We start from the raw sequence: 12685 nt of genomic DNA on the forward strand, positions 1-12685 counted from the left end.
TAAAAGTGAAAGTTCTTGGGCTGGGAGTTTGGCCTAGTGGTAGAGTGATTGCCTAGCATGCACAAAGACCGGGGTTCGATTCCTTGGTACCACATACATAGAAAAAGCTGGAAGTGATGTGACTCAATTGCAAAGCTCTAGCCTTGAGAAAGCCCAAGGGCAGTACTCAGGCCCTGAATTCAAGCCCCAGGATTGGCAAAAAAAAAAAAAAAAAAAAGTGAAAGTTCTTTAACATATTTCTTTGTGGGGCTGGGAGTTTGGCCTAATGGTCAAGTGTTTGCCTACCATGCATCAAGGCCCAGGTTCGATTCCTCAGTACCACATACATGGAATAAAAGCCCGAAGTGGGGCTGTGGCTCAAGTGGTAGAGCTCTAGCCTTGAGAAAGCCCGAGGACAGTGCTCAGACTCTGAGTTCAAGGCCCAGGACTGGCAAAAAGGAATTTCTTTGTTTTGTTTTAGGGCCTTGCTATGTAACTCAAGTTGGCTTCAAACGAGATCCTTCTGCTTCAGTTTTTCAAGTATGGGCATATGCTACAATGTCAAGCTGGACACAAAATTCTTTTAAAAATAACTGTTAGCTACTCAGGAGGCTGAGATTTGAGGATCATGGTTTGAAGTCATCCTGTCAGCAAAGTCCATGACGCTCTTATTTCTAAATAACCATCAAAAACTGTCACTCTTACTATTCTAAACATTACACTTTTCTCAACCTTATACCAAAACAGAATACCAAGCTTCTTAATTTCCTAACCCTGCTCTCTACATCCATTCTGTTCTTGCTTTACATTCTTTATTTCCCAATTACATCCAAAATTAATCTCACTAGATTGTACAGCCACATTCAATCCTCTTTACTACTCCCCCCGCAAAAATATTCAGTATTTTCCTACAGTCAGTTGTTGTTTCTGTTCTCATGTGACTACCCAACCTATATCCTGACTATAATGCTTTTCCATGCACTAAGTATTTTCAACCATTTACAAGACACAAATATTCAAAATTTCCTCAAACTTCTGCAAGCCTCTAAATGTTTCACAAACAGAACTTTCTCCCTTTCTTTCTCCCTTTCTTTCTTCTTTCCTTCTGTCCTTCTTTTCTTCTTTCTTTCTTTCCTTTCTTTTTATGGTACTAGAATTTGAACTCTGCGGCTTTGGGCTTTAAAGGCATGTGTTCCAACACTTAATCCATGCCCCTGGCCCTTTAATGCTTTAGTTTCTTTTCCAGTCCAGTCTCTCATTTATACTTGAGTCACCCTAGACCACAGTCTCCTACAGCATCTTTCTGTTTACTTGGGGTCAGATGTGTGGACCACCATGCCCAGCTTTTATTGATTAATACAGTGTCTCACTGATTTTCTTGCCTACTTGACTTCAGATCACCATCCATCTTCCTCAAACTTACGCTATCATACCAAGCCTCCACACAGATTCATCTGTTAATAAATCTTTGCCCCTTCTTTCAAAAGCCTGATTGTTTCAAGGCAATCTTCAAAATATTGATGGAATGAGAACCCATATAATTCTTGCTGTGCCTTAGGAGAAGGGGGTGGGACTTAAGCCTATGGACCACTAGACCATACCTGGCACTTCCCAGACCAGCACCTCTACCCAGAGAAGAGTTCTACACAGAAAGGAAAGACAGGAACAGTGCAGGGGGAATGTCATAACACAGAAGCAAAGAAAAAAAAAAGAGGTTCTCTAGAATGAAGAAGAAACTAGCATCAATCATGGTTTCCAAAATTTGAGAGCTAAGGAATGAACTATAAAGATGGGACAGCAAAGTAAGTAGGCTGAAATTATTATCAGGGAAAGCCATGAGAATGAATAAAGGCAAAAAAAAAGAAAGAACACAGGCATTTGTTCTGTTTTGAACTCAGTGTTTTGCACTTACTAGGTAAGCACTATACCACATAAACCAGGTTTAGTCCTTTTTCTACAGTTATTTTTTTAGATAGTTCCCTTTTTACCCAGGTGACCTGAATGCAGATCTTTCTATTGACATTTCTTATAGTAGCTGGGATGACAGGCATGCATCACTAAGCCTACCTTTTCAGTTGAAATATATGTTTCATTAGCTTTCTTTTTGCCTAGGCGTTTTCTGAACCATATCTGCTCAATCTCTTCTAGCAAGGATTATAGGTGTAACTTATGGTTGCCCTCCTCAGACCTGTTCTTCAAAGAAATATATGTATGTATTTAAATATCACAGGGAAAAGCCTTTATACGAATAATGTACACTTATAAATCATGAAATAAGGCCATGACTAGAAAAAGAAAGTTATATATATATATATATATATGAGCATATAACTAAGGTTTTGAAATGGAAGGTTGTGGAATTTCTATCATAATAGCTTGAGTGTTTAATGCTCACAAAGAAAGATCCTAGACACAAATAGACAAGGTCCATTTGAATAAAAAGAAGAGTAAATTCACAACTGGAAAAAGTGAGTGTGTGCTTGTTCACATTGAGTCAAGCACTAGTACACATAAAGAAACTTTAAAACTGAATAAATACTTTATTTTCCCTTCTTCTGCTCCCATCAAAGTCACACCTTACATCAGGAATTTGTTTCTAGAAAACTTAATTTCCAATTTTCTACTGTCTATCTACATTTAAATGGCAGGGAATATACTCAAATAGACTTTTTTTTGGTCTTAAAAAGCACACAGAATCCTCACTATTACTTACTAGATTTGTTGAATAGGGCCATTTATATAACTTCTCTATGTATCAGTTTCCTCATGTGAAAGAAGGAAATGATGCCTCCAAAACTGTCAGGATTAGAGTGGTTCAAACAATGCCACAAACATGATAGACTTAGTTGCAAGCTGGCATCATAAAGTATCACCTCAAATCTAAATAGTTCTGTTTGTCCTTCAGAAATTGTTGCGGAAAGTTGCTTTGTCTTTGTGATCTCAAGATTGTTCAACATGTGACCTACAACAGTGTTTAGGAAATTATGCATTTCTTAGCAGCTAAAATTCTTTTAGCAGGCTAAACTTTTAGGAATGTTTCTTGGACTACTAAGTTGAACTATTTAATATTCAAAGTTTCTGCAAAATATAAATGTCATACAAATTACATATGTTATGAATAATTATAGATATATGAACAACATTTCAGGTTTTTTAGTGTGTGGGGGGTTGTGGGTGTGTTTGTGTATGTGTGTTTGTCAATCATGGTACTTGAACCCTAAGCCTGGGCACTGTCTCTGAGCTCTTCAATTCAAGGCTAGTGCTCTACACTTTGAGCCACAGTGCCACTTCCAATTTTCTGGTGGTTTGTTGAAAATAAGACTCTTATGGACTTTTGTGCCCAAGATAGTTTTGGATTGTGATTCTCATATCTCTGCCTCCTGAGTAGCTGAGGTTATAGATGTGAGCCACCAAAACCTGGCTCTTGTTAACTTTTAAATTGTCATCAATTAGTCTTGTTTTCCAAATAGGTTATAGATACCTCAGGCTATGAGCACATGTTATGTTTATGTTTACATATGTGCATGTTTGTGTGATTGTGGGTCTTTCACAACCTGTGAAGTCAGAATGGATTGCTGATTACTGGAAGGATGCTCAAATTAACGTAAAGTATGAATCTTCTTGAACCTCAAGTATGGGTTGTAAACAATCTACCTTAAAAATCATTGTCTGGTAACTTTTCTCCCATAGGGTTAAGGTTTAATTTTAATATAGTTTCTAAAACCTGAGAAATTACTCTAAAATTGTCAAATCTACTTCAGACAGGTGGACAAATAAATTTTAAAAAATACTTTCTAACCCCTTTCTCAAGTAATATTTGAATGAGTATAATTTCTTAGCTATAACTTTAAAATTTTCTGTTGAAAGAGTCACAGTTAAAAAATGAGAGTTAAAAGAATAGTAAAAATTATCCTTAAAAGAATTGCAAAATCTGCAGAGTGCCAGTGGCTCATATCTATAATCCTAGAAACTCAGGAGACTGAGATCTGAGGATTGCATTTCAAAGCCAGCCCAGAAAGGAAAGTCTGTAAGTAAAAGAAAGAAAAAAGTGGAGCTGTGGCTCAAATATTAGACTGCTGGCCTTGAGAAAAAAATGCTCAGGGATAAAACCTGCGCCCTGAGTTCAAGCCTCTGAACTATAACACACACACACACACACACACACACACACACACACACACACACACACACACACATACATACACACATCACAAAACTCAAAAAATAAACACCAAAAACCTTACCTAAAAACTCAGGACATAAAAACTATATATAATAACATAGGTATATTAATATATTTAAGGAAATAAAAAATGCTTAAAGTGAGAGACAGGAATTACTCATTCTTTCCTTCAAAGAAAAATTTGAATATAAAGAAAAAAATGAAAACTTTTGACATTAAAATCTCAATAGTTTGGGTAGATACTATATCATAATTAGAATTTAGAATTTACTGAAAAGAATCATTGAGTTAAAAAGAAACCTAAATTCATTCCCAGAACATAGCTCAAAAAGATAGAGTGATACGAACATTTAAGAACAGTTCGTTTCTAGGGAAATGACAATATATAATGCAGAGATATTTGGGAGAGGATTTTTGCATCCAGTTTCCTAAGAGATATACTTCGTTGATTTATTTTCTTGTAACAATTTTGGTTTTTGTTGTTAGGATATTTGCCTCACAGCATGAGTTGGTTCTACCCACTCATCTTCTTTTTGGAAAAGTTTGTGAAGAATTATCACTAATTCTTTTTTATACATTTGGATGAATTCAGTAACAAGTGGATTTAGTTGTTGTTTGCTTATTTTTGAATTGTCTGATTATTGCTTTGAACTATTGACTATAGAGACAGATCTATTCCCATTTTCTTTTTCAGGGTAGCTTTGACAGCTTGTATTTTTATAGGAATATGCTCATTTCTTTTACAGAAATAGACAATGTGAGTCTATTTTTAAAGCTTTTCAACTTTCCTTGTTCAATTGTTTATATCAAACTTTATTTTTGTCATTTTTGTTTTGTGTGTTTAGGTTCCTTATTATTAAGAGCAAAATGTTTATAAATGTAATATAAAATGTATCTGTTTTAAAAAATAAAATCAGAAATATGAGAAATTGAAATAAGAGAATTATAGCTCTGTAATAGAGTCTAAAGTTTGGAATTGAAATTCCTCCAGCGCTGTTCTTTCTGCTAAGAAGTGTTTTTGCTATACGGGGTCTTTTATTATTCCATATGAAATTTTGGATTGCCTCTTCTATTTCTTTAAAGAATGACATTGGGATGTTGATGGGTATTGCATTGAATTTGTAGATAGCTCTTGGCAAGATTGTCATTTTCACAATGTTGATTCTTCCAATCCAGGAGCATGGGAGGTTTATCCATTTCCTTAGTTCTGCTTTAATTTCCTTTTTTAGAGTTTTAAAGTTTTCGTCAAGATCCACAATACACAAAATTAATAAATCAAAAAGTTGGTTCTTTAAAAGAATCAACAAAATTGACAGATGCCTGGCAAGATTAATCAAAAAAGGAGAGGGGATACTAAAATAAACAAGATTACAGACCCCACGGGAAAAATCTGATATCCAAGAAATTCAGCCCATTATGAGTAAGTACTACCATGGCCTATATTCAAAGAAACAAGAAAATCTAGTAGAAATTGATGATTTCTTAAATAAATATAGGCTACCCACATTGAACAATGAAAAGGTAAACAAACTGAACAAATAAATTTCATACAATGAAATTGCGGAAGCAATCAGGGAAAGCCCGGGTCCGGATGGCTTCACTGCAGAATTCTACAAGACGTTTAAAGATGAAGTAACACCTATACTCTTGAAACTCTTCCAAGAAATAGAAGCAGAAGGAGCAATATCAAACTCATTTTATGAAGCTAATATTACACTAACCCCAAACCAGGGAAAGACCCAACAAAAAAAGAAAATTACAGACCTATCTCTCTAATGAATACAGATGCGAAACTCCTCAATAAAATACTAGCCAACAGAATCCAGAAACAAATTTTAAAAATTATACACTACGATCAAGTAGGCTTCATCCCACAGATGCAAGGATCGTTTAACATTGGCAAATCAATCAATGTAATACATCATATCAATAGAGCTAAGGATAAGAATCATATGATAATTTCTCTGGACACAGAGAAAGCATTTGACAAAATACAACATCCATTCATGTTGAAAGCACTAGAAAAAATAGGAATAAGAGGTACATTCACTAAAATAATTAAAGCCATATATGAAAAACCTACAGCCAGTGTTATACTAAATGGTGAAAGACTGGAACCATTCACCTTAAAAATAAGGAAGTAGACAGGGATGCCCACTCTCACCACTTCTCTTCAATATAGTGCTGGAACCCTTAGCCAGAGCAATACGGCAAGAGAAAGACATCAAAGGGATCCATGTAGGGAAAGAAGAAATTAAACTATCCCTATTCGCAAATGACATGATCCTCTACTTAAGTTACCCAATAAGCTACACTCCCAAACCCCTAGAATTAATAAACCACTTTAGCAAAGTGGAAGGATATAAAATTAACCTTCAGAAGTCAGTAGCCTTCTTGTACATCAACAATACACAAACAGAAGGCCAAATCAAGAAAATGATCTCATTTGCAGTATCCCCCAAAAGAATAAAATACTTAGGATTCATTTAACCAAAGATATAATGAAATTATTTAATGAAAACTATAGAAGCCTAACGAAAGAGATTAAAGAAGACACCAGGAAATGGAACGATATCCCAGGCTCATAGATAGGGAGAACCAACATAGTGAAAATGGCTATACTGCCAAAATCGATATACAAATTCAATGCAATCCCCATCAAAATCCAAAAGACATTCTCTGAAATAGAAGATAAAATCCAGAGGTTCATATGGAACAAGAAAAGACCTAGAATATCCAAAACAATTCTAGGCAAAAAGAGCGATGCAGGTGGTATTACAATACCAGACTTCAAACTCTACTATAGAGCCATAATAATAAAAAAGCATGGTATTGGCACAAAAATAGACCAGAAGATCAATGGGACAGAATAGAAGTCCCAGAAATAGAACCACATACCTATAGTCAACTTGTATTTGACAAAAGAGCCAAAGATATACAGTGGAACACACACATTCTATTCAATTATTGGTGCTGGCAAAACTGGGCAGCCACATGCAAAAAACTAAAAATTGACTCTAGCCTTCCACCATGCACAAGCATTAACTCAGAGTGGATCAAAGACCTCAATGTTAGACCAGAAACCATGAAACTGCTACATGATAGAGTAGGAGAGACCCTGGAACTCATAGGCACAGGCAAATGATTCCTGATCAGAATCCCAGGGTCACAACAAATTGGAGAGAGACTCGATAAATGGGACTACCTAAAAACAAAAAGTTTCTGCACAGATAAAAGCAGAGCCACAAAAGTGGAGTGACAGTCAACCAACTGGGAAAAGATATTTACCAATAATACATCAGACAAATGCTTAATATCCAGTATCTACAGGGAACTCAAGAGACTAATCCCCCCCAAACCCAACAAACCATTCACTAAATGGGCAAGAGAACTAAAGAGAGACTTATCAAAAGAAGAGATTTAAATGCCAGAAAAGCATATGAGAAAATATTCCTCATCCATGGTCATAAAGGAAATGCAAATAAAAACAACCCTAAGATACCACTTTACCCCAACAAGAATGGCCAAGATTTTGAACTCAGACAATGACAGACGCTGGCGGGGTTGTGGAGAAAAAGGAACCCTAGTGCACTGCTGGTGGGATTGTAAACTAGTCCAGCCACTCTGGAAAGCAGTGTGGAGGTTCTTAAAGAACTGAAAATAGACCTTCCCTACGATCCCGCCATACCACTTCTGGGCATCTACCCTGAACATCATAACCCAAGATATGATAAGGACACCTGCTCAACTATATTTATCTCTCCACTATTCATAATAGCCAGGCAATAGAAACAATCCAGATGCCCTACTGCAGATGAATAGATACAGAAAATGTGATATATATGTATATATATATATATATATACATACACAATGCAATTCTACTTAGCCAACAGACAAGATAAAATAATGGCATTTGCAAGGAAGTGAATGAATCTAGAGCGAATCATGTTGAGTGAGACAAGTCAAGACCAAAGGAACAAAAGGTGCATGGTATCCGTAGATCCAAACAGTACAAGAGCAAGGACTCAAAAGTTGCATACCCAATGCTATGGTCATGGTACAGGAAATATAAACACAACTATATAGACATAAAAACTTATGACTCTATAGACATGATGTTTTATTAAATAGATTATTATGTATCTAGGACATACAAGCCCTCAGCCTAATTTTAATTATGATCTAACATCTAAGTGCCAGTGATTGTATATAGAGATTCCCTTCTTGAATACTTGTTTGTTAAACACATCATTTCAAATATGATGTAAAAATCATTGTTAATAAATTATTTAATAAAATGCATCTGTTTTTCCTGATTTGTTATATTAATTTTGTTCATGTATATCTAGTAGTGTCACAACTGTAATACATTGTATAATCATATCCTGAGACAGGAACATATTTGCTCCCATCCACCCCTTTTGGAAGTGAATGACAACCCTTTAAGAATACTATATTTTGTTTCTTGGCTAGCTATAGGCTAGCTCAGGAATACATTATATATATGCTGGGGTTTTTTGACAATTGCTTTTTAGATTTGTTATGAGAAGAATGAAAAAAGGTACCTTTCTACTACTACTTAAAGTTACATAATTATTTCGCCAGAGTTTTGTTTCTTTATGTGGGATGAAATTACCATCTGTCCTCACCTGCTTTCAGTCTGAAAACCTTGCACCAGTATTTTTAAGGAATGTCTGCTTGCAAAAATCTATTTCTGTATTTATCTAAGATTGTCTTTACATTTCTTTTCTAAAGATAGAAAATGATGTTGTAATTTCTGCATATAGGGATCTTGGTTTATAATTTTTATCTTTGAATATTTAAAATCTCACTACCTTTAAGAAGTCAGCTGCTTATCGTATTCAGCTGACTTTACTTATAGATGATGAGGGTTTTTTTCTTGCTTACTGCTTTTAGAATTTTCTCCCTTCTGTGACTTCCAGCATTTTTGTTGTGAGTCACTTTATATTTATTTCAGTTTCCTATAGTAATGAGAGTATTCTGCTGGGTTTATCTTTTCTTTCTTTCTTCTTTCTCTCTCTCTCTCTCTCTCTCTCTCTCTCTCTCTCTCTCTCTCTCTCTCTCTCTCTCTCTCTCTCTCTCTCTTTCTTGCTTCCTGATACTTCATTTTTCTGATGGCATTTTGGCATTTTGTTTTGAATCCAGGATCATCTGTTTGCTGGGCTAATCCAATACTTCTAACCCATTCTCCAACCCTGTTTTCTCACTGGTTGTTTTTGAGATAGTTTATTAGATTCTTGCCTAGGCACATGTCTGAAAGGTGATTACTTATTTGGTGCATCCTGTCTTTCTTGGGATCACAGACACATGCCATCAGATCCATCCTGCCTTCCCTGAAGAGAGACTTGTTGATGTTTCTTTGTCCGGGCTGGTCACTATGGAACCCATGATGCTCCTAACCTCTGCCTCCCACAAAGCTTCAGATGGAAGGTAGGTACCAATGTACACTATGTATGCTGCTACTCTGTTGAAAAGTTGTCTGATGAATTGTTCTGCATGGGTCATCTTGTACCATAAATGCCTCGCCCCCTCCGTCTTCCAGGGATGTGTGAGCCATTTTCTTTCTTTCCACTGTGGTGGGTATGTGCTGTAAAGTATATCCAACACACTCATATACAAAATGGAACAGCATTCTTCTTTGAAGTCCTCTTTATTTCCTCTTCTGTTTTTAATACTGCAAATTCAATATCCCTTCAAGTTCACAAATGTTTTCATTTGACATTTGAAATATTCTTTTGAGCTCCTCTAATAAATTTGTGTCTTAGTTATAATTTTTTAACTCTAAATTTCCATGTGGCTCATGTTTTCATAACTTTTATTTCCTTATTTGTGTTTTCTATGCAGCATACCTTATATCTTTACTCAAACTATACCTTTTCTTCAGTACTGAGCTTTGAATTCAGGGTCCTGTGTTTTCCAGGCAGGCATTCTACAACTTGAGTCATACTCTCAGCTCTTTTTGCTTTCGGCATTATTCAGGTAGAGTTTGTATACTTGCCCAGAGCTCTCATCAGACTGTGATCCTCTCACCTATGTTTCCCATGCAACTAAAATGATTGGCATACACCCAGCTTATGTAGATGATGGTGTCTTGAGAACTTTTTGTGTAGTCTGGCTTCAAACTTTGATTCTCCCAATCTAAGTAACTCAGGTTAGAGACATGAGCACCATACCAAGCGTACACTTGAATTTTGATCTTATCATGAGCTGTGGATATGCAATGAAATCCTTTGTTGTGGTTGTGGGCAATATATGGGAATTATTCCCAGGAGGCCAGGCCATCATGAGAGGAAATACAGTTCTATATTGGACTGTGTTGTAAATCCAGAATCTGTGGTAGATTAAGTTCATTCAATGCATTTTAGAATAATGAAAATTTCACCTTGCCATGAATTTATTGGGTTGTAACCACATCAGATACAGAAGGTGAAGAACATTTGAATGTCTAGTGGCTCATTTTGGGTCTTTTGTGTGATATTCCATGTCTGATCATTCTCATGGTCAATTTCTGCCACTTGATATTATTTCTGGTGTTTTGCTTTCTTGTTTTTTGACTGTCTCACAATTTCTGTCAGACAATGTATATTTGAAGACAAAAAAGAATCCTTAGGTACCAAATCCAGCTTAAGGTCTAGTTGGCATTCTCTTCTAATAGACTGATAGAGAAAACAAAAGTATTGTATGTAACTTTCTGCCCAATAGAAAGCCTCCCCTCTTTAGCAAGAGGAGTCTGGGAGGTACAGGGGCCTCTCACTCCTCACCTCCACTTGTCCTGGTTGATCCTCCAATCAGGTAAGTAGTAGCTGGACGAAAAGCACTGTCATGTTCCTCTGCCCAGGAAGATACCCTCACCCCCTACCCTTGCACCTAGGGAAGTTGGGGGAAGAAGAAACCCTGTATAGCTAAAGTGTCATTTCCCTGTCCAAGGAAAAAGAAAGGAAGAAGAGAGCGATTGTAAATGAAATACCACAGACTCTCACTTTATGGACCAATTGTATAGATTTTGGAGAATCCCTGTTTCTTCATTTTATGCCCTCAGTGCCATTTCTGGAGGGTTTAAATGAATGTTGTTTTCTAAAATAATATTCCTCAGTTTCAATGGAAAGCCCATATTCAAATCTCTTCAATATGACATACTGGAAGCCCATTCTTTATCATATACATTTTCTACCCTATTTTATTAATTGTTCAAACCAGCATGCAAAAATCATACATATTTATTCAATTCCTTAAAGATATTTTAATTTATGTTACTCCCATAGAAGTTGACAGTGCCTAGTGGTTACCAAAGGCTTGGCTGAGTAGAGGAGGGAAGGTTGGAGTATGCTTGAAATAGAAGTAAGTTCTGGTTTTCTATTGCACAGTGAGGTGATATTTCAAATTACTACTATGGTTTCTCTATTGCAACTAAAAGAAGGGATTTCACAGAAATGAAACCACACCTATATCAGGTGTCTTTGTGTGATCTCCACAGGAAAATTATCATGCTTATATTTTTAGGAAAAGAATGAATTTAGGTGGTGAATTTAACATGTAATAATCATATACTGTGCTTCCTTGAAAATATTCTTGCTGCGTTCTTACCATTTTTTTGTATTGAGCAACACTGCTTCAAGTGCAGTCTTGCAACATGTAATAAACGAGAGGGCATAACAGTGGAGAAATAGTGTAAAATATGCTCCTAGGAACATTATCCTTATATTAAATGTTATGCTACCAATGGGTAAGAAGAGACTAGTGAGTAATCTAAAAGTAAGTCAAACCATGTCAGAAAATATAATTAATCCAGTTCAATTTTTTCATGTCAATTTTATATCTTTGTGATACAGACCTTGTAATAAGCTCCTTTTCCTATCATTTAATGATAAAAATTTGTATTTTCATGAAGATCAAATATAAGAACCTTGTAAAAATTTTACATGAAAATTTGACAGATGAAGTCTTCTGGATAGTATTCATTTAGCTCAGTGATAACATTGTCTTTTGCATTCATGCTCTCTGCTGAATAATCAATACCATTTCAGCAAGAAATAATCCCCATGGAATTACACCTTAAACAGAGTATCAACTCTTCCATCAGAGTGCCAGCGAGTGAGAAATGAGACACCAGGAGGTTAAGCGATTTTCCTATTTTTCTCATGGTAAATTGGCTCCAAGTAATTTCAAGTCAGTTTTCTTTAAAAGAAAGGAAATCACAAATAGATGAGAGTGTTCTGGAGACCTAGGGTTAGGTCAAAGTTTCTCTGAACACTAGAAGGGAACAGAAATGAGAATGGGAAGAGGGGTAGGTCAAAAATTTCAGATGACTTGTGTATATTTTTAAGATCCTAAGAATTTTTCCCTGAGATGAATTCCCCCCCAAAAAAACACACTTAATTTATAGCTAAAATAATATAACTGAGGTTTCTACAGCTTTTCAATCATCTCCATTTTATTCACAACATGAAAAACACTGGTGAGTAATTTCACTCAGATGTTTTGCTAAAACTTTTGGCTATC

This window comes from Megascapheus bottae, chromosome 9 (assembly GCF_031878675.1).
Source record: "Megascapheus bottae isolate mThoBot1 chromosome 9, mThoBot2.hap1, whole genome shotgun sequence".
Lineage (NCBI taxonomy): Eukaryota > Metazoa > Chordata > Mammalia > Rodentia > Geomyidae > Megascapheus > Megascapheus bottae.